The sequence below is a fragment of the Piliocolobus tephrosceles genome, chromosome 15 (genome assembly GCF_002776525.5).
Source record: "Piliocolobus tephrosceles isolate RC106 chromosome 15, ASM277652v3, whole genome shotgun sequence".
Taxonomy (NCBI): Eukaryota; Metazoa; Chordata; class Mammalia; order Primates; family Cercopithecidae; genus Piliocolobus; species Piliocolobus tephrosceles.
In genome coordinates this window covers 28,098,561-28,120,821 of record NC_045448.1, presented here as the reverse complement: position 1 = coordinate 28,120,821, position 22,261 = coordinate 28,098,561, and the positions used below count along the sequence as shown (strand labels likewise).

The window sequence follows — 22,261 nt, the reverse complement described above, 5'->3', positions numbered from 1 at the left end:
TACCAGTATTTCTGTTGGTGTAGCAGCATGACTCCAGAGTGGGTGAGCAGTTTCATGCATCCTGAGCTCTCTCCAGTTCATCCCATGTGCCCATTCCTGTCTCCCCAGCCACTTAGCCCAGACACCTTCACAGTAAAACCTGGGAAGACTCCCAGCTCCTCCTTCCCATTATCAGCTCCTACAATTTCCCCTCCCTGCGCCAAACCCAAAAAAGGCTGAGGCTAGAGTTGGAGGAGGAGAAAGGTCTCTTGAAGTTGAGGGAACTCTTCCCTGGGAAAGGGTTGGCCTAGAGAGAAATCAAAGCTGGTATTGAGGCCACCAGCAAGAGGTGAGAAGCTGCCAGAAGATAGCAGTGGCCCTGAAAACTCCACAGCCCTGTTGATCTGGTGTGGACATTCTGCGAGGCCCAGGGCAGAGGGGCTGTCGTCAAAGCTCTTAGAGGCACATGGCTCTTCATTCTCAATTGTTTAAGGCAAATTTGAAACCTTGAAGAGATGGATTGCTAAATATCAGGTGTGGCTCTTTGTGGGACAGAAAAGAGGTGCTATAGACAGACTTACAGCTTAAAGGCCTCAGGAAAGCATCCCCACCTGAGTTTATTCTTACATATTCTAACATGGTAGATTTAAATCATTCTTTGAAATAAAAACAGCCCGCTGCAGGACTAGGCTTATCACTTATTTACAGTGCCATGTGAATAATCCAGTCATCACCCCATGCAAACCTGCCCACTCTCTGGTGAGGTATCAGTGCTCACAAACAGTGGGGGAAAATCTGTGTGTGAAGACTACCGAAAGGGGTTGGATGTCTCAAGAAAGACCTGGAAACTCTCCTCTCTAAGAAAAGATTTGAATTGAATTTTCTATTTAGAGAAATCCAGAGGTAGATAGGTAGCAAATGCTAAAAATTTTAATTTTAAGAAAGCGACCAAATGTTATCAAAGCATTTTTAACTACCTTGCTCTAATTTATAGTTATTCTCATGTTCATGATGTAAGTATTAGTAATCAGTTTTAACTCACTATTGAAGAATTATTGTAGAAAAGCTTCACTGTAGAGAGGGAAAGGATGCTTTTTTCTTTTCTTTCTTTTTTTTTTGTTTTTTTTTGAGATGGAGTTTTACTCTTGTTGCCAAGGCTGAAGTGCAATGGCGTGATCTCGGCTCACTGCAACTTCTGCCTCCTGGTTGGTTTCAAGCGATTCTTCTGCCTCAGCCTTCTGGACAGCTGGGATTACAGGTGCCTGCAACCACACCTAGCTAATTTTTTGTATTTTTAGTAGAGATGGGGTTGCACCATGTTGGTCAGGCTGCTCTCGAACTCCTGACCTCAGGTGATCCACCCGCCTTGGCCTCACAAAGTGCTGGGACTACAGGCATAAGCCACCACACCCAGCCTCCTTTGTTCTTTTTTCCTAGGTATTCAATGCCTCAAGAGGAACTGGTCTGGCTGGAGCATGCAGGCATAAAACAGGTACCAAAAATCATCTTGAGTCAGCAAAAAGAGCTGCAGGTGTAGTATCTGATAAATTAAAAACATCATATATGTTTACTTTAGAACCTACAGAGTAAAGTCAAAAATGCTAAGTGTCTTTTAAGAGCCTCAGTGCACTTCACCCATCATTAACTACTATCGATAACCATCTTACCCACAAATCTGATTAGAACGCTGCCTTCTGGCCTCTTAATTTCCTTAAAAGAGTCAGTGCTGTGGGAGCTATTAACTCTAGGTTCCCTATCAAACTATCATTGGCAAGCACATTGAGTAGCAAGAAGCTTTTCATCATTCTCACATTGTTAGTTAGTTTGTTTGTTTTAATAAATACATTTCTTTAAAGATAAAGAAAGAAACTGCAGTTGCTGGGAGGACCATCCAGTTCATTTCTCATGTTTTACAAGTGGAGGAACCCAAAGAAGTGAAGTGACTTACCAGCCTCGGGTCACCTGGCTAGAGTGAGAGGTAGAAACCAGGGCCAGAACATGGAACTCCTGACTTCACCGGCTGGCACTCTTCCCCGGTCTCACAGTCTTTCCAAGAGAGAAGCACCGGTCTTTCCGAGCAGCTTTCCAACTGCTCAGGAGAGGGTGATGTCTAAACTGGTCCTCCTTCAAGAGCCACTAAAATACTTACAGATTGTCCTATTTCGTATACCTTAGTTCCACTTAGTTACAAGTTCAAACTTCTATCAGAACATGCGTCAATAGTTCCATGATCTTCAGAGGAAAGACAAGGGAGTGAGTTCTCTTCTTTCTGGCTGTTGCCAGGAAAAGGAGATGGCAGTACTCCAACTTTTTCCCCCTCCCCACTGTATCGCCATGTATCTAAGGCATTCTTTTCTTTGTTACTGTAAGATACCCTGCAAAGGGCAAGAGGAAGCCATGTGGGACAGCAGATCGATGAGACTTGGAATCAGAGAAGGTAATATTCCCTCTACTTTTCACTTGCAGGGTAGCTTGTCTGAACAATAGACAGACTTAGCTTGTCTGAACTAGAGTTTCTTCACTTGTAAAATGTAAAACATCGCCTACTCCACAAGGTTTTTGCAAGGATGAAATGAGATTCTATATGTAAAGCACCTAGTACAGTGTCTGGTTTGCGTGAGCTCCTCAAAGAAATGAGTTTCCTTCTCTCTTCTACGGTTATGGTTAAGATTTGAGACAAGTAATTTAACCAGTTAGCCTCCCCTATATAATGGAAGATAATACATACTTCTGATGAAAAGACACTACATAAAACAAAATATGATTATTAACCATCAAGATTAATACCTGGAGGCACTAATTCAATGTATAAAATATGCAAAGGTGCCAATTCAGTAATAAATACACTATGGCAGGAGCTTGTCCCAAGATGCCAATTTGCTGAAGTAAGAGGTACATGCTAGGGCCAAAGTGCCAGGGACACCGACTAAAGCAGCCAGAGAGGGAAGGCTACTACTCTCCTAGAGATGTTCAGCACTGAGTAAAAATCCCAAGAGAGCTAACAACCACCCATCAAGGAATAAGTAGAGCTAAAGGAAGTGGCAACCGTACAGGCATGTGGAGTGATACAGTGGAAAGAGCACAGGAAAACTGGGCCCTGGAAACCCTGTGTTCTACCTCCAGATCTGCTGCAAGTGGATGTGAGAGTTTGGCAAGTCCTTTAAAATGCCCGAGTATTCATTTTAACTCTGGAAAACAGAGATGAAAATGCCAGCTCTATCTAGCTTGCAAAGAGAATGTGCCTTGTAAAGTAGAAAGCACAATATAAATGTTAAGTTAAATTACTATGATTGTGCAAACATACAAATATAGGAAATAAAAGACTAAACTAAGGAAGCCCCAAAGGTTGACAACAAGACGGGGCAATGAAGGCCATCACTCTGATTAGGACACCAGGTGAAGGTTCCAAGGAAGTAACACCGAGGAGCTGAGTCTTCGTACCCAGTACTCAGGGTGTAGACTACAATCCACTATATCAAGGGAATAGGGCAGTACTGGTTATAAACAGGCACCAAGAAACATTTAAGTTATACTCTGCTTAATTTTTTAAAAATACAATCAAAACACTACAACAATAATGCTGTTACCATTTCCATTCCTTGTCTTTGGAATAGTACAATGGGCTTAGCATTCTGTCTTTACTGTGATGAGTGACGTATTATATAACACGAAAATGCATTGCTATTAATAAGGAACCTAGATCATGGGGCCATAAGCTTTTGTGGACAGGCCCCACACCCAGTTTAAGCTGGTCGGCTTTTCCTGCATGATACTGGGTCCACACAGACTACTTGGAGAGATGATCATTTATTGCAAGGACATTTGAAAACATGAGCAACAAAGGAAAGCACTTTGTGTGCACTGTGCTCACTCTGGCTCCAGCTCTCCTGGCTCTGGGATGCAGACTGGGTTTCATAAGCAAGGAGGAAAAGTTGCTTAGCACTGTTCCAGGTAACGATTCAGAAGTGAGTGACAGTACAGCTCTTGTTTGCCCTGCATGTCTGTTACAGAGAGATCCGACTTGACTTTCGGGCCCTCCTGGTATATGGACTTGTATTGGGTGAACTGAGCAGGTCCACTCTGCTGCGGCTGGATCACTGCTAGCTCCTGGCCCATCCTTCAACAAGGCGAGCTGTCCAACTGACAGCTACAAAAAAAGAAAGGAAAAGGGTTGGGTTCTGTCCCCCAAAATATGGTTATGCCTGTGGCAGGCACTATGGCTTGATGGGCTCCTTCAGTACATCCAGTTTCCTTGGTAACCCAACTATGTACTAAATGGTTTCCATGGCAAAACACGTTCCAGAGTCCAAATAACCAACCTACACATACAATTTGGAATGCAACTTATTAGTGGGGGGCTGCCTGTACTTGAAAAAACGTGTAAGCTTAATAAACAGTCCTGGTAACTTTATTGCGGCACCAAAGCACATGCCTCTGTGGAGCCCATTCAAAGGGCATCGTATCAGGGAAGGGGCCAGAGAGTGGGAGAGCCAAATCTAAAGTGTGCCAGACTGAGCGATGCGATACTGTCTCTGCGGTACACAGTATTCCAAGAGATGAGATCTTGATCTGAAAGTAATGGGCCAAACAACCACAGAATAAGAGTAAAGTATTTCTGGTATTCCTAGAAATCTCTTCTAAGAACTGAAATAAGATTCTCAACCTTGAACAAGGTGTTCAGTCTACAATTTGGAACTCAAAGGAAAAGAAGGTATTACCTTCCTTTTCGGTTCGAGTGATAATATCCCATTAGGGGGTGTATGAAATGTAGGGAGGTATATTAAGTGGTCTCAATCACTAAGGGGTCATTCATCCAGCAGGCAAGGACCATGGATGCCAGATGTCCTGGACTGCACTGGACCATATCACAAAACAAAATGAGTATAACATCCACGTTGAAACCTGTGTCCTATTACTAAAAGAATTTCCTAAAGGGAAAAATTACAAATTTTAAATGTATTTCTTGCTACTTGTCTTTTCTTCTTTAAAACAAAAAATTAAGGGGAGGGGAGCAAAAAAAGAAATCTAAATAATGTTTTTAAAAGCTCTCAATCTGTTTAATGAGAGTTCTATCACAAAGATGTGAACTTAAGCAAATGATGTAAAAGAACATTAAAAATGATTTGTCAAAATGAAGAAGGAAGCAACGTGACTTTCTAACACAGGACAGCACAGTGTGAACAGAGGCTCCATTCTTGGGCTTGGGAGAGTAACCCTGCCATGGCACCTACTGTAACCTTCGAGTTCAGAACCCTGTGGCCCAAAGTCAGGGACTACGTAGGCCTGCTTTTCACTCTGCAACTAACTTAGATTTTCTGTCTTACATGCCAGTAGTTAGTGATTATGTAGAGAGAAGCCATTAAGTGCAAAAATCCCTCATTTCAGATCTCCAGACAGGCTACAGAATTTTAGGTCTGGGATGGGCAGATCCTCCAGACCCTACTCTGTTCTGCTCCTAGTCCAATTTCAGGTTTAGGTCAATCTCCTGTATTCAAAAAACTTCCCTTGTTCCCATACTCCCTTCAGGGGTCCTGAACACCTTTAAATCTGAACTGAACTGAAAAGTTCCATGTTAGCTTTTCTTAAAATTCCTAGAAATGGCTGAAAATTTTATACATGAGAGTTCTAGAGATTAAGATCCCAGTGAGGATCAGAATGGATTCGCTAGTGGGCTGAAGAACCCCTAGGCCTCCAGTTCTGACCAAAAGCCCAGTTCAGCCTTAAGATCCAAGAGACGGGGCAACATCCAGAGTTACTCAATAGTTGCAGCCACTCAACATTCTACAGTGGCCCCACTGATGGTACGTCTTTTCGTACTTTATTTGCTACTCATGTTTCCTTGTCTGTGAACCGTGTTCATAGTTTTTTGTTCACTGTCTGTCAGATTTTTTGCCATTTTCTTAATTTTAAAGAGCTCTTTATTTTGGATGTGAACCCTGTACCAATTATTTTAGGCTTATAATTTGTATTTTTAAATGCAATGAGAGTAAGAAATGGCAGTTTAGATCTTCTATTGGGGACATAAATGATCTAATGTAGGAAAATCTAATATGCACATGGAAAAACTTTAAAATATGATGAGGGTGGGAAGTAGACAAGGACTCTAGCCAAAAGGAACTTCAACAGGTGAGCTTAAGAATAGTCTGCTGACTTCAAAGGATACCATCAAGAAAGTGAAAAGACAACACATAGAATGGGAGAAAATATTTGCAAATTATGTATCTAATAGAAGTCTAGTATTCAGAATATATAAAGAACTCTTACAACTCAATAAGAAGAAAAATAAAGCAACTTAAAAATGGGCAAAAGTCTGAACAGGCATTTCGCCTAAAGGATTTGAAAATATGTGTTTACACAAAAACTTATAACATGAATATTCATAGCAACATTATTCATAATAGTCAAAAAGTGGTAACAATCCTAATGTCTATTACCTGATGAATGGATAAATCAAATGTGGTATATTGACATACTGGAGTATTATTCCACAATGAAAAGGAATGAAGTACTGATACATGCTAAAACATGGATGAACCTTGAAAACATTATGCTAAAAAGAAGAAATCAGTCACAAAAGACCACATATTATATGATTCCACTTACATAAAATGTCCAGAACAGGCAAATCCATAGGGATAGAAAGTAAATTAGTAATTGTCAAGGGCCGGAGGGTTGGGGGAAATTGGGAGTAACTGCAAAGGGTGTGGGATTTCTTTTCCGGGGTGAGGAAAATGTTCTAAAATTGATTGTGGTGATGGCTGCACAATTCTGGAATATACTGAAAACCACTGAACTGTACACTTTAAACGGGTGAGCTGTACACGAATTATAGCTCAATAAAACTGCTACTAACAAATAAATAAAAGAGTAGGCTGAGACAAAAGTAGTGAACGAAAGGGAAAGAATGACAGAATGCCTTAAACCCAGGGTGACAATTAATTTTAGGTTTCTGTTACAGTGTATTTTCCTTTGGCCCTTAGTAGGTATCACCAAAAATGAGCAGAAAATGCAACTTGTAAAAGGCAGTGAAAGTCAGGAAAGAGAGGTAACATACAAAGCCAGGAGTCAGGCAAGGGGAGGCTGGAGCCAAATAGCTGAAAAATATAAGGGTCCAGATTTAAACAGCAAGGGCTGAGACAAAGGAGAAGAGATGAGTATTTACAGACATGGGCACATGCGGGGCATCCTCCCAGTTCTTTCTGTCTGTGCTTCATCTTTCTCCTCTGTTTCAGTTTTGTCCAGCACCCTCTATAAGCCACACCACATTGGAAAGGTCAGTGATTCTCAAGTGTTTAGTAAGTATATAAATCACTAAAAGTACTTATTTAGATTTTAAATCACAAATACTTTAGATTCAGAATGTGGGTGGCCCCAGAAATCCAATTTTACCCAAATCCTAACCTCATGTTGAGGCAGGTATTCTGAGGACCACACTGGGAGCACTGATGTGTGACCTCCATGGTCCAGAGCCCCCCCCAGGGAAGCAGTGGGTAGCATGTAAGACCAAGGACTTTGGGAGCTAACAGATCTGGGTTTGAATCCTGTTTGTTGCCACACACTCATTGTTGACCCCTGACAGTTACTTAACATCTGTGTGCTTTAATATCTCCATGTGCCTTGAGAGCCAGTAATTCTGATCCCAAAGGTCTATTGCGCAGATTGAATAAAACAATGTTTGCAACAGGTTCAGCACAGTGTCATCAGGGTCGTGACTTTTGGACTGCTCTTGTCTGTGATTCTTGTCCCTGGCCAGCATATCACTGTCATGGCCAGTGGACATCTCACTGCTATCTCAATAAAAACTTCAGAGAAGGAGTGTTAATTCAGGGTCAGTGGATCCCTAAAGCATTTGGGCTCATATATAAGGAAGTCCATGGATGTTCTGAAGAAAATGCAAATTTATCTGGGGGTAGAGAGGCTGTGGATGGTAACAACTATCATGAGATTCTCAGATTTGAAGTGGGGTTGTGACTCAAGCAAAGTCTAGAGCTGATCCCTGAGAGAAATATTTAGTCCCTCACTTCAGATGTCTGTTTTTACATTTTCCTCACTAGTTTATCCTAAATGAATTCAGGTGACTGGTATTACCTAAGGTCCCTGTGCATAGTATCTAGAGGGAATTTCAAAAATTGGGGTCCCTGAACATTTTAAAAGAAGGATTCAGAAGAAGATGTTGATGTTGACGATGATGACATTAATAGCAAGAAAAGCAACTTATAATACATCAGGTATTTACAATGTGCCTGGCCCTATGCTAAACACTTAAACACATTCTCTCATTTAATCCTGGCAAAGATTCCATGAGGGTTCTAAACAAAGAAACTGAGTTATACAGAAATTAAGTAACGTCCAGTAGTTCACACGACTACAAAGTGGCAGCCAGGGCTCAAATCCAAATGTTACTGCCAAGGAGTGGTCTTAACCAGTGTGTGCCTTTGCATTTCAGCAAAGACTTGATCATGATGGGAGGGGCAGGTGGGTCAGGATAGAAGGTAAAGAGGCTGTTGAGGGTGGAGATGAAGTTCTACTTCTGAATGAACTATATTTATCTTCTGAGGATTAAGAATTTGGGCAAAAGGCAAAAGTGGGCTTTATGCCTGTTGGTCTTCGAAATATGTTAGTCTTTGGAACTAAAATGTTGGGGCGCCCTTCCAATAAGGCTACAAAAAGCAGCCCCCAAATGTAAACATGTAAAACTGCTCTGATCAACAAAGTCTGTGAGGAAACTGAGAACTGACTAGGAAATATTTATCTGTGGAATGGAAAGTAGCAAAAAGATCAAAAACACAAATGGAAAACCACACTTTATGGCACCAAGTAGAGGCTGTGGTCTTCCTTCCTGAGATTGAGAGAGGACAGGAGGTAGACAGTGAACTGGAGAGGTCTAAAGCAGGTTGGCTGTACAGCATATGTGGTATGTGAACACTGAAGGCTTTGAGTTTAGGGGGAAGACAAGAAGAGGATAATAACCGGAGAGTACTGCAGGACCCAATCTTTTATTTGTATCTCTAATTGCTGTGCATGACCTCGGCATGCACTAAAGGAAAACAATTCAATGTTGTGAATGATTGATTTTCTAAAGCTTAGTACAGCTAAAAATAGGCTCTTAAAGGTTCCTAAAGGACGGCAAGAAATTGGTGGCTCTCAACTAGGGAAGATTTCACCACTACCTCCAAAGCCCCCACCCTTGCCCAGGGGATATGACAGACTTTGTTGATTGTCATGACTCAGGGTTAATGGGTGCTACTGACACCTAGTGTGTAGAGACCACCTAGGGTTGGTGGGTGCTACTGACACCCATTGAGGGATGCTGCTAAACATCCATCAATGAACAGGAGAGCCCCCCAACAAAGAAGAATTATCTAGCCCAAAATAGTCTATAGTGCTGAAGTTGAGAAACCATGTGGTAGATGAGAGGGATTACAGCATAGTACTTCAGACAATTACCAAATGTTCAGATGTCCTGCAGACAATAACATTCATCCTGCTGGAATATGGAACGGAGGTTCCATCAAAAAGTGTATATGTCATTAATAACTTTGTAAATATCTAGTAAATTTAGTCTAAGCTAATTATTTTAATTTTTAAAACAAAGTAATTTTAATTTTCTCATTAAAATGCCTAGATTCACCACCCGCCCACCCCCCAAATTAAAACATTACCAATAGGGCTTCCCTTTGACCTCTACTGTTAATCTTGCTAGAGCCAAACTGCCTAGATTCAAATGCTGGTACTACCACTTGCTAGATATGTGACTCAGGCAAGTTTCTGACGCTCTCTCTGTTTTGTCATCATAAAATTGGGGCAATAGTGGCAACCAACCTCATAGGGTTGTTGTGAGAACTGAATGAGCTAACAAGTATAGAGCGCTTAACACATGTGACATGAGTGTTCATTGGTATTAGCCATTAGTAGTATCCAGCATCCATATCCACATACATATATTTTCCTGTAGAAATAGCTAATATGGCTTTGATGTTTAGTGTTTTTTTTTTCATTTTTTCAATTGTATATATTTAAGGTATACAACATGATGTTTTTCATATACATACACATAGTAAAATGATTACTATAGTAAAACAAACAATATATTCATCACCTTCCATAGTTACTTGTGTGTGTGTGTGTGTGTATGTGTGTGTGTTAAAAGCACCTAAAATCTACTCTCTTAGCAAATTTTCAGTATACAATATAACATTATTAATTATAGTCCTTATGCTGTATATCCGATCTCTAGATTTATTCATCCTATATAACTGCAAGTTTGCATTCTTTGACCTACTTCTCCCTATTTTCCTACCTCTTCCCCACCCCTGGTACCCTTGTTGTACTCTCTGTTTCTATGTATTTGACATTTTGTTTAGATTCCACCGTAAGTGAGATCAGGCAGTATTTTTCCTTCTATGTTTGGTTTATTTCACTTAGCATAATGTCTTCCAGGTTCATCCACATTTCCTTTATTAAGGCTGAATAATAGTCCATTGTTTTATATATATATATATAAATTTCTTTATCCATTAATCTGTCAATGGACAATTAGGTTGTTTCCCTACTGATGACCATTTCAGTTGTTTCCACCATTTTCACCCTTAACATTAAATGACAGGGCCAAGTTTATCTATACTTTTAAGATAGAGTTTCAAAAAAGCAAATGAACAATCTCTGGTGAACAACTCTACCGGGGTGGAAATAATGAAGACCAATCACCAAAATATCTATCTACACACAAATATTCTGAAGGGTTTTCATATTGAATGAACACAAAAATCTAAAATTTTAAAATATCATGCCCCATAATCTGTTTTTTTTCCCAAGGAATAATATATGATGATATTATAGTCAATGAATCCTTAAAAGCTCTCAAAATAATTTCCTTTAGCTTTAAAACACATTAAATTGGTTGTGCTAAACTCTGACAAAGTTAAAGTTAGGAAAAAAGTACTAGGTCAGAGGAGGAAATGAAAACATGCAAGTGTTATCACCATTTGGTCATAAACTCCTTTTCTCAGAGAAACATGGCTATAAAAATCTGTTCCAGGATAAAAACTTGGCACAAAGAAACCCAATCTGACATCATACTTTTTAAAGATTGGGGTGGAGTAGGGAGGGGAGGGATTAAAAAGTGGGAGGGAAAGTTCTTTGCATGTAGGGAAAAAAGGTTGTCAGTAAAGTGAATTTTCTACTGATATATATATATATATATATAACTTCTTCAAATTAATGGTTTGGTTCAGCTGAAATTTGCCAAGGTAGATTTCAGGTTTTTTCAAAAATGACCTCTATTTTGTTGAAGCTGTCTATAAAAGATAATGTTCACAGACAGGAGGTTCTTCCCTGTTACAGTCCTATTTACAATATTATATTAACCCATCATTTGTTTTGTTTTAAACTAAAGCCTTCCCTATTCATTAAGTCATTAGTGTTGCTAGTGAAAGACAGCGTGTCTGAATTTTAACAAGTCTAGAAAAACTCTGATATGATCATTAGTCCCATTACGGGACTCAAAATCAGACATACGAGGATCAAATTATATGCTCTTTAATAAAACTTCACATAGTAAACTCTGAAAACATTGATGTTAGACTGTTCCTCCAACAACAACAATGTACAGAGCTCCACTTTATATATGAATTTTACACATGAAGAGCCTTAGTCACTGCCTACTTACACCAAACTTGTAATCAAGAACCATACCATTACTTTAGATACTAAATAATTACCCTTTAAAATCATGCTGTGGACATAATATAACATACCTTTTACAGCAAAGACGAAGTAGAACAACTTTATTTTTAAAATCCACCTGACATACCCCCCATCCACATTGATATTCTGCCCTGAAAACTAAGTAAATGATGCTTTATTAATACAACAGACCAATCATTGATCATTGTCTAGACAGAAACATACTGATACGAGAAAATCGTGGAAAATCTGAGAGTCAGGGGCTCTGGAGGAACCAGTGCTGTGAGCTTAATGAGATCACGGTCTTAACACAAGAGGAAAGCTCCGAAGTGTTGGTTTCAATACCCTAGAGCCTTGCTCCTTTTGGAGTTCTTCTGTCCCCACCATGAACTAAATTAGGAAACCTAGATGTTTATGTTGGGTGGGGAGGCATCAGAGTACGAGAGGGCTTCATGAATCTCTCATTCTGCAATTAATAGGGGTAAAAACTGCTTCCTAACATCATAATTATATTATGTTAGCCATCAAGAGCAAGAAAGAAGTTAAAGTGTGTTCTTATTTAAGCAAATATCAATAAATATGAACAACAGAATTCTTGGAAAAATGATCGTTCATTATATATCCTTTATAACAAATGTTCCCAATCTGTTGGCCTCATGGCATCATGGGGGTTTAGGGTTGCTAGAACAAGTTTACTACACGATCACACACCAACCATTGTTTGAAGACTGAATAAATGCTCTGTGTGTGTGTGTGTGTGTGATATATACACACATATACTATATGTGTATGTTATGAACTGAATATTTATGCCCCCAAAATTCAGGTGTTGAAGCCCTAACCCCCAATGTGACAGTATTAGGAGGTGGGGCCTCTGGAAAGTGATTTGGTTTAGATCAGGTCATGAGGGTAGAGTCCCCATGATGGGATTAGTACTTTTGTAAGAAAAAGAAGAGTTATGAGGGTTTCCACTCTACTGTGTGAGGATACAGCAAGAATGTGGCCATTTGCAAGCTAGGAAGAGGGTCATCACCAGACTCCAAATATATTAGCACCTTGATCTGAAATGTTTTAGCAACCACACTGTGAGAAATAAACTTCTACCATTGAAGCCATCCAGTCTATGATATTTTGTTATGGCAGGCCAAGCTAAGACAATGCATATGTATACATATGTGTATATACACACACATAGCTACATATATCTTTTATACACTTGTGTTATATTATATATGTGCATATATACATCTATATATGTATTCATCTTTCATATATATTCAGACTGTTGTGATTAAAAAACACAAGTATATTTAAAAGGCATTTTGAATTCATTTATTAAAATGAAATGCTACAAGTATTACTTCTATCTCTAGGAATCCATGAAATATTTTTGAAATGTATTTTTTACCCATAGTACAATTTACTCGTTGTGATATACAGCTCTATGGGTTTTGACAAATGTGTAGAGTTACATATTTACCGTGACAACAGAGAATAATTCCATCATTCTAAACAAACTGCCTTGTCCTGCCTCTGTGTAGTCAAGCCCTTCTCCCATCCCCATATAAAAGGTTTTGATAGTAAAAAAAAGTCCTCATCCTTGGAAGATACTGGAATAATGGGTCTCACAGTTTTGATGACCATCTGTTTTACAACATGAAGCTGGCCGGGCGCGGTGGCTCAAGCCTGTAATCCCAGCACTTTGGGAGGCCGAGACGGGCGAATCACGAGGTCAGGAGATCGAGACCATCCTGGCTAACCCGGTGAAACCCCGTCTCTACTAAAAAATACAAAAAACTAGTTGGGCGCAGTGGCAGGCGCCTGTAGTCCCAGCTACTCAGGAGGCTGAGGCAGGAGAATGGAGGCTGAGGCAGGAGAATGGCGTAAACCCGGGAGGCGGAGCTTGCAGTGAGCTGAGATCTGGCCCCTGCACTCCAGCCTGGGCGACAGAGTGAGACTCCGTCTCAAAAAGAAAGAAAAAAAACCTGAAGCTACTTTTTTTATACATTGGTTTCTACTTCCATCAAGTGTTTGACATAAAGGATTGAAGGGGAAAGTCACTGAAACAACAGGATAAGAGGAATTAAAGACTTAGAATTCAGACTTCAAGACAGTATGAAGAAATAAATGCTAGAACTTGATGATAGAAGAGATATAGGTAGAAAAAATATATATATGCCTGAGAGATGCAGGGAAAGCATTGAGTTGGATAAAGCTGATGAGTGATCATTTATGAGGAAAAGTAATAAACTCTGTGTATTACAAGGAAAACTAATAAACTCTGTTTTTAAGCAAGAGAATGATAGATCAGATTCGTGTTTTCAGACAACCACTGTTTGTAATGTGGCAACTAGAGTGAAGTGGGGAAAAAGGAGATGCAAGGAGACCAGTTACTATTCCTGTTGAGAGGTGTCAGTAGCTCAGATAAGTCATTGCAAAGGATAAAAGTTTAATATAAAGCCACAAGAACTGAAGGAAAACAGGAAAGTGTTTTCAACAGCTACACAGCTAGAGTATCTCTAGGATGTCACTCAGAGCACATCTGTAATCCCAGTCAAACCTTGTAGAAAACTGGAATAATCAAGACACAATACAGAAAGACATCTAGCAATATGGCCAACTGGGTAAGCTAGAGTTATCCAGTTACAAAACACTGCAACAAAACACTAAGAGGTGCTGAATAATTTTTTTTGTTGTTGTTTTTTTTTTTGAGACGGAGTCTCGGTCTGTCACCAGGCTGGAGTGCAGCGGTGCAATCTCAATTCACTACAACCTCCGCCTCCCAGGTTCAAGGGATTCTTCTGCCTCAGCCTCCCAAGTAGCTGGGACTAGAGGCGTGTGCCACCATGCCCAGCTAATCTTTGCATTTTTAGTAGAGGCGGGGTTTCACCATGTTGGCCAGGATGGTCTCCATCTCTTTTTTTTTCTTTTTCTTTTCTTTCTTTTTTCCTTTGAGATGGAGTTTCACTTTTGTCACCCAGGCTGGAGTGCAATGGCGCATTCTGAGCTCACTGCAACCTCCACCTCTCAGGTTCAAGCAATTCTCCTGCCTCAGCCTCCCAGCTAGTGATCCCCCGCCTCGGCCTCCCAAAGTGCTGCGATTACAGACATGAGCCATCGCACCCAGTTGAATAAAAATTTTTAAACATAGTTACGCTTCCTCCAAATTAAGAATAATTCCTATAGTACCTATCCCTGGTCCTACTACCTATGGCTCAGGTATCTGGGGCACATGGCCCACAGCAGGCTGTGAGTGTGGTGGGCACTGAGGCTTCTCAGAGAGTATAAGATCATATGCAGTTTTCCTGCATGGTCTGTCCTGTAAAGAGGCATAAAGGCTGTTGTACCAAGGAAGTGAGAGGGATCAAGCTCTATTTTATTAAGATTAATCTAGCAAAGAATAAGATACCTAGAGGCTTGAAACAGGCTGGGGCAAAGGTGAGGAGATGAACATGAGAGATGACATACAAGCAGAATGAACTGGCAATTGATTAGATATGGGAAGCAATAGCAAGAGGTCAAAAATAGGATGCCTGGGTGTCATGGCTAGGGTCATTAGAAAGAGGGTAAAGCCATGAATGAAAATAAAGAATATGGGAGAAGTGTAGATTTGGGGGATGGGAAGACAGGAAGTGTTAGATGATAATTCACACTTTAAATATTAGATATGAAGATACAGTGACTATTCTAGTATGAGACAATATGGAAGACATTAAAAATGCAGAACTGAACTGTAGAATATAGATTGTTAAATGAGGTTTAGGCATTGGCTACAGGGGAAGGTGTGTTACTCTCCAAACTATATTTAAACTTTTTATGCATATATATTTTTCTGGGGTGAAGTCTATGGCTCTCATGAGATCTTCAAAGAGGTCTGTGTCAATCTGCTATTCCTTTAAAAATAACTTTGGTTATTTTTAATCTCTGGTGTTGTACAGTTTCATTATATGTCTAGGTGTCAATTTCTTTATATTTGGCCTGTTTGAGATTCACTGGACTTTCTCAATCTGAGGGTTGATATCTTCCATCAGTTCTGGGACAGCCTGGGGGCATTTTCCCTTCTACTTTCTAATTTCTTTGCTCAACATTTTTGTTAACTAGCACTTTGCATCTCAGACCTTCCACTGAGGAATGTTTTCCTACTTGTGAATAAATATAAATGAACAGCAACTGCATAAAACAGTAATGATCGGTGTGAAGAGCTTTGCTGTTAAGAGATAGTGTTAAACTGGAAATCATGAATTTCTCATCTTCACGGCAGAAAAAAAATCTGCACGAAACCCTTGAGATGTTTTGCAGAAAGGTGCTAGGCCTGATTTTTTAAATTAAGATATAGTATATCTTATAGCTTTAGACTAATTATTGTGCTGTAGAGAGGAGTATAGCATTTAAGAGAAATAAGGCACAGAACTTCCCCAAGACTCAAAATAAATTTAAGACAGAACTTAAGGGTCAAACAAGTTTAAGAAACATGTACCAGTGAGATTTGAGTTATCACAGATTTATATACATCTTCTTTCTAAATGTGTATTTTCTGCTTAAAAAGGAAGCTAGATAAAAACACTGAGATATCACTAACTTAAGTGGCTAGGGAGGTGGGAGTTCTACACCAGAATGTTTCCAAAAATATGATATTTTGGGGCTGATTGATTTTCTCCCCCAACTAAATTCTGTTCTGGTTCTTTTTTGTAATATTTCAAAGCAAAGGCTGAGCTCTTGATCTTTTGGGAGGCACAGGCAAGACAGAAGGACAAACTCACTAATGAAAACTTGCTGAACTTACTTTTCAGAATTCCACTCTAAGTCACGAAGAACCCCTTTGGCCCTCCTCCCAGACTAGTAAAACGAACATCTCAAGTCCCTAGAGGATAAGACAGCTCTCTCTACCAAAATCAAATACATATCTTTTCCTGAGAGCTGGCTGCCTTAGCATACTCAGGACCGTCTATTTATCAAAGGAGTAAAGAAAAAAACTCTCCAGGAGCACAATATTTATTATAGGATTATCTCACTGACTCAAGAAAACATGAGTAAGGTTAAATTAAACCATGTTTACTATTACGTTCTATTACTTAAATCCTAACACAAAATCAGCCTAAGAGATCTGGAAGGTCTCTTTTTTGAGATGACGGACACAGAATTTTTTTTAAGGCAAGAATTTTTTTCTTTAAAATCTATATCTGTTATACAATTTTTCTAATTCTAAAAATCTTTTAAGCGTCTAAAATGAAAATTTTCCATTCTGTTGAGATATTAAATTTGGTGGTAAATCAAATCACATATACCAATATATTGAACTTGCTTACTGCTTTTAAAAAATGTCTTTGATCCAATTTGTCTGAATTTAATATCCTTACTCACCCATAATTCTAAGTAGTATTATTTTAAGTTTCAGTTCCCCAAGTTTCCCTTTATCCCAGCCCTTGTAGATCCCAGGCTATCCAAATATTCCAAGAGACCATGTGTGCTGCCAGGCACGCTGTGGGGTAAAGGCAGGGGAGGGGAGGCTGGAGACGCCAACAGGGCTATATGAGGTCACACAGGTCATAGGAGATCAAAGTCATATTCCACCTCCAGGATTCAGCTGATAAACCACTCTTATGAAACAGGGCTTCACCTCTCAGAAACATGAACAAGCGACCATAAAGGAAACTATCCTCCTGGCTAGCCACAAGGTACAACAACAAGAAATGACTGTGAAAACCCACTGCCTTAACATGTACATAGTGTCACAGCTTTCTGCCTCTCCAGCCAGACCTGTCAATGGAGACTGTGGTTACGCTTGGGCAGGGGCCTGGCTAGGGCCAGCTTGGCCAGAGATGGGCTGTGGCTCATCAGCCCTCAATTGATGGAAAAGAGACCCAGGCCTTAAAGAGTTTAGAGTCCAGGGAGGCAACATGACAAAGGAGGCACAAACACAGAGGGAAAAAGTGTGGGGCCATTGTGGAGGCAGGCAGTGGTGGTCAGGAAAAGTTCCACGGAGGAGGCGGTGACTGAGAAGATCTAAGAACATGCGCAGGACTTTAACAGACCCTGCGGGGGAGGTAAATAAATTCAATGTTCTGGTCTAAGGAGTAGCCTGAGCAAGGTATGGAAGTGAAAAAAACACAAGGTGTGTTCAGGAAATCACAAAATTCTCAGTTTGGCTGGACAACAGGATACATGTAGAGTCCAGCCTAGAGTGGGAAAGTGAGCAGGACTGTATCGCAGACTCTGAGTGCCAGATGGAGAGTTGTGCATTTACTTCGCTTGGCAACAGAGAGGCATTGAAGCTTCTCAGCAAGGACATTACAGGACTGGAATTTATTTCAGAAGGACAGTGACAGTTACGCATGGATAAACTGAAATCGGAAGAAACTAGAAGTTAAGAGCCCCTCAAGACCCATGGCAACTGAAAGACTGAACTAGGTAATGACAGTAGGAATAATAAGACTCACAGACATTGTGGAGAGTGGGTTTTTAGTCCAAAACAACTGGCTGGCTAACAGGGGCATGAGGTATGTTCAATGCCTTTAAGATGTACCACCTGGGCATCAAGAAGACATGAGTGTCATGAATAAAAATAGGCTGTAAAGAATAAACATTACCTTATTGGGGGAATGATGAGTTTAGTTTCAGGCCCTTTGAATTTGAGGTGTCAACTGAACATACAGATAGACATGTCTATCTAGTGGTTAGAGAAACAGATCTGTAAACAGGGAGAAAAGCTGAGATTAGAAATGGGGATCTGGGTGTCATCCACAAACAGGCAATGCCACGAAAGTATCTAGAGATGTTATCACAGGAAGCACAATTTAGCATAATTTAATGGGTTGAAAAAAGGAAGTAGAAGCAGTGAAGGAGACAAGGAAGGATCTAAAAACTCCAACTTACAGAAGAAAAAAGCTATATTATAAAACACATGATAAGCATACTATCATGAGGATCAGATGGAATGGTAAAGTGAAAAGCAGTTTGAATATTTTAAAGTACTAAACAAATACATATCTGTTATTGTTACAGTACTGAATATTTAATCTCTAGAAAAGCCAGGCTTTCCATGATCTTCCAAAGCTCCCTCTCCACCAAGTCAAATGGAAATGTGATCTCCCACTCTCTTGACCTCTTATAGGACTTAGTAAGTATTTTCTCAAGGAGCACTAACTAAGCATCAACCGTGGGCCAAGCACAACAGTAGGGTCTTTCTCATCTACCTCCCGACCTGGAGTAGATGAAACGGAAACTTAGATTTATTCCTCTTCACAGAAGATGAAATGAAGCTCAAAGACGTTAACTTAAGCCAAGATTGCCAGCCAGTAAGTGAAGGAACAAGGGCCTTCTGATGCCATGTATTAATATGCCTTTTCTATTAAACCACAAGTCGCAACTTGCCGTATTTGTTCTTATCCCCTTACTATAAGGAAATTAAGGGGATGAGCCACATTTCATTTATGCTGACAGCCTCTGAAGCACCTAGCAAAGGGCCTCACACGTGGTCGATTCTCATTGGGTTTCTGTTGCCTGAAAGAACAAACATGCATATTGCAGGTACACAGGCCTCAATAATAGTGAGTGTTTGTGGGCTGGGAAGTTTTGAGTACTCATTTCCAAGGCAGATGTAACTTAACAAAAAGTTCTAAAAACAAATTCTGTACTTGTGAAAGATGCCACCTGGTCTGCCTCAGGGCTGAAGTCCTCTTTTTATGCACCGAGTGGGAACAGCACAGGGAATGAGGAAGCTGGTTGTCTTTAAACCACTCCCACAAAGTGGCTCAAGCCAAGAAAAGGGCCCATACCTTTTGGGGAAGAGTGCTATGCAGATTCTTATGCCCATTTCACCTTTGGTTTCACTACCACAACTGCCAACAGTCTGGGGAAGAGGGAAAGGTAGAGCGTGTTTCGCGCCAGCTCTGATGATGTAACCTTAAAACTCACAGCTTTTCTGCCAGGAGAAAAAAAAGCAACTGGTTTAGAAACTGTTTTCTAATATTCAACTAAAATCTAATTTGCATCACTGACTACTAGCTTTTTTTTTTTTTTTTTTGCCTAGCTCACCACTGATTTTTTTCTTTTTTAAATTAACAGAACTTACTCATGTCTAATTCAACTGATCTGTTTTGGTTCCTTGGAAAACAAATGTATAGAGCCAGAAGTATGTTTATTTCATAAATGTCCCTTGTGCAAGAACACAGTTCTTCTCAGAAGCATTTACTCTGCAAGCCATAGAAATGCGCAGTGGGAGACCAGTAAACAATATGCATCTAAGCATCGTAAGGGCATGCAGCCATGTGCAGCAGGGCTGCCAGAGACGCCAAACAACTATTCCAGGACCCTGGGCAAACAGATTCAGAAGTGGGATCACATTTCAGAGCTTCATCAAATTAGAATACATTTTGGAGTCTTCTACCAACGAATCTGACAGATGTTCCCTTTTGTCACGTTTGTCTAATTTGTAGTCTTTTTAGGGTACAACAAATCAATATTTTTTCCTACATATGATGACAAGACCCAAAAGTAGTCTTTTTCTTTTTCAATTGCTGGGAGTAGTTAACGTGAGTATAATATCTTTGCCTACTGCATGGACAAGCTGGGACAGAGGAACAGTCAGACTGGAATGGGGTTCCTCCCAGGTACACGATATTTCTCTATGCCCATGGAGGAGATGGTGGGAATGCAAGCCTTCTCTTGGTAATTTTTACCCAGTGTGGATGGGACTATTGGTCTCTCCTGAGCCTTTCCCTGTCAAATGTACTGCATGGGGCTTGGGACTTCCTAGAAAGAGCCATAGCAGAAGCCAAAAGGAGCACAAGCCTCAGCTGGGGCAAGAGTTTGACATCGGCTTTGGGCGGGTCCACATGGGATGCTTTTCCTATGACTCTTGAAAGAACTCTCCAAGTCTGAGTCTATAATCAATGCTTGGATAGCTAAGAGTTGACAAGATAGTATAAAACACAGAACACAAATGAGAGCTTAGCACAGTCAGTTCTCAAAACCTATCCCCTGACTATGGCCCTCTTGAAATGGCATTATGTCTGTTCTGTGCTCTGAACTCTGGAAGAATTAATCAAAAGTATTAATAACTTTAGCCAATATCTAAGCCCTTATAGAAGTCATACCCCAAGTTTATTTCTTTTATGTTAATCTTTCTCTAAAACCTCGTTTTGAAAACTTCTACTTAATGATATAAGAATGTGGCCGGGCGTGGTGGCTCACGCCTGTAATCCCAGCACTTTGGGAGGCCAAGGCGGGCGGATCACGAGGTCAGAAGATAGAGACCATCTTGGCTAACATGGTGAAACTCCGTCTCTACTAAAAATACAAAAAATTAGCCAGGCATGGTGGCAGGTGCCTGTAGTCCCAGCTGCTCAGGAGACTGAGGCAGGAGAATGGCGTGAACCCGGGAGGTGGAGCTTGCAGAGATCGCACCACTGCACTCCAGCCTGGGCGACAGAGCAAGACTCCGTCTCAAAAAAAAAAAAATGATATAAGAATGTTTGGTAGTTTGTTTTGGTATTATAAACATAGTTCTACCAAGTGAATTTGTATCAAGCAGGAAAAAAGTACAAGACCTTTCTGTGAGGCATTTTCCAATATTTTGGTGAGAACTACTTATTCACCTAGAAGACTGCCAATTAGGCAACTGATAACTGTGTATTGCATTTATGCAAGGCATTAAAGAAAAGACTTGTCCTGTAGCTTGCAATTCAGCAAAAGATTGTAAATAATCTGTATCACCAATTAAAGCTATGATGCATAGATTATAATATAAATATAGATTATAAGATTAATATAAATTCAGTGTTACAAAGAGCTCTGGGGAAGGCTAGACTAATTGTCCTCAGGGAAAATGGTTGGTAGAGATGGCATTTGAATAAGGCCTTAGAAAAAGTATAGTATTTCAACAGGAAGAAGGGGTTAGAGAAGGGCCTTGGACATGGAAGGAGCAGCTTTAGCAAAGGCACAGAGGCAAGAGAGTGCTGGCAATGTAAGAAAACTTCAAGTGCTCAGGTCTGGCTGAAGGAAACAGTATATGAGGGGAAGTAACCAAAAAATGATCTAAAAGGGTATGCTGTGGAGAGTTCTTAACATAAAAAAGAAGAAGGAAAAAAAGGGAGGAAGGACATGAGAAAGCTGGACTTTGGAGACAGGAAAAATGACTTTTAAAATATACCTTTCCCTAATCATTTTCCACACATTTTAGAGTTTTAGAGTGAGAATACTTTATTAGCAAGTTTATTTGCAAATTAGGTGTAGTAATTTCCAGGAAAAACAACCTAGCTGCTGGAACAAATGTTTTTCTGAGCTGGCAAACTATTGCCTGCAAGTTAACTAATATATTCATATTGCCCACATCTTGCAATTGTTTCATTAACTCTTTTCTCATCACCAAAGCACCTTTGTAATTTAACTCATTAGTTACACAATGAGTGGCTACGCTAGAACTGGTACTTCCTCCCTATTTACCCATCCTCTCTTTTTCTGCCCCAACTTATCCCTGCTAAACACTCACTCGTTCTTCTCCTATGAACTGTATCAATAATAATAACATTCATGGCTATTACTTGCTGAGTGTTTGCTATAGTGCCAGGCACTGTGATTAATGCTTTATAAACAGTAT

The 22,261-nt window shown here is 40.1% G+C and overlaps 1 protein-coding gene and 1 long non-coding RNA gene across 5 annotated transcripts in view; one reads left to right on the top strand and one right to left on the bottom strand.

Annotated features, from left to right (window-relative positions):
• The window catches only part of LOC111546015, a 54,511-nt gene extending 50,377 nt beyond the window's left edge, over positions 1–4,134 (top strand). Inside the window, exons 2-3 of the long non-coding RNA XR_002732618.1 lie at positions 1,417–1,510; positions 2,446–4,134. This is a non-coding gene — a long non-coding RNA (uncharacterized LOC111546015). The remainder of the gene's footprint in view (positions 1–1,416; positions 1,511–2,445) is intronic.
• Positions 1–22,261, bottom strand: part of BABAM2 (BRISC and BRCA1 A complex member 2) — a 454,732-nt gene that overhangs the window by 181,941 nt on the left and 250,530 nt on the right. The window lies entirely within an intron of this gene.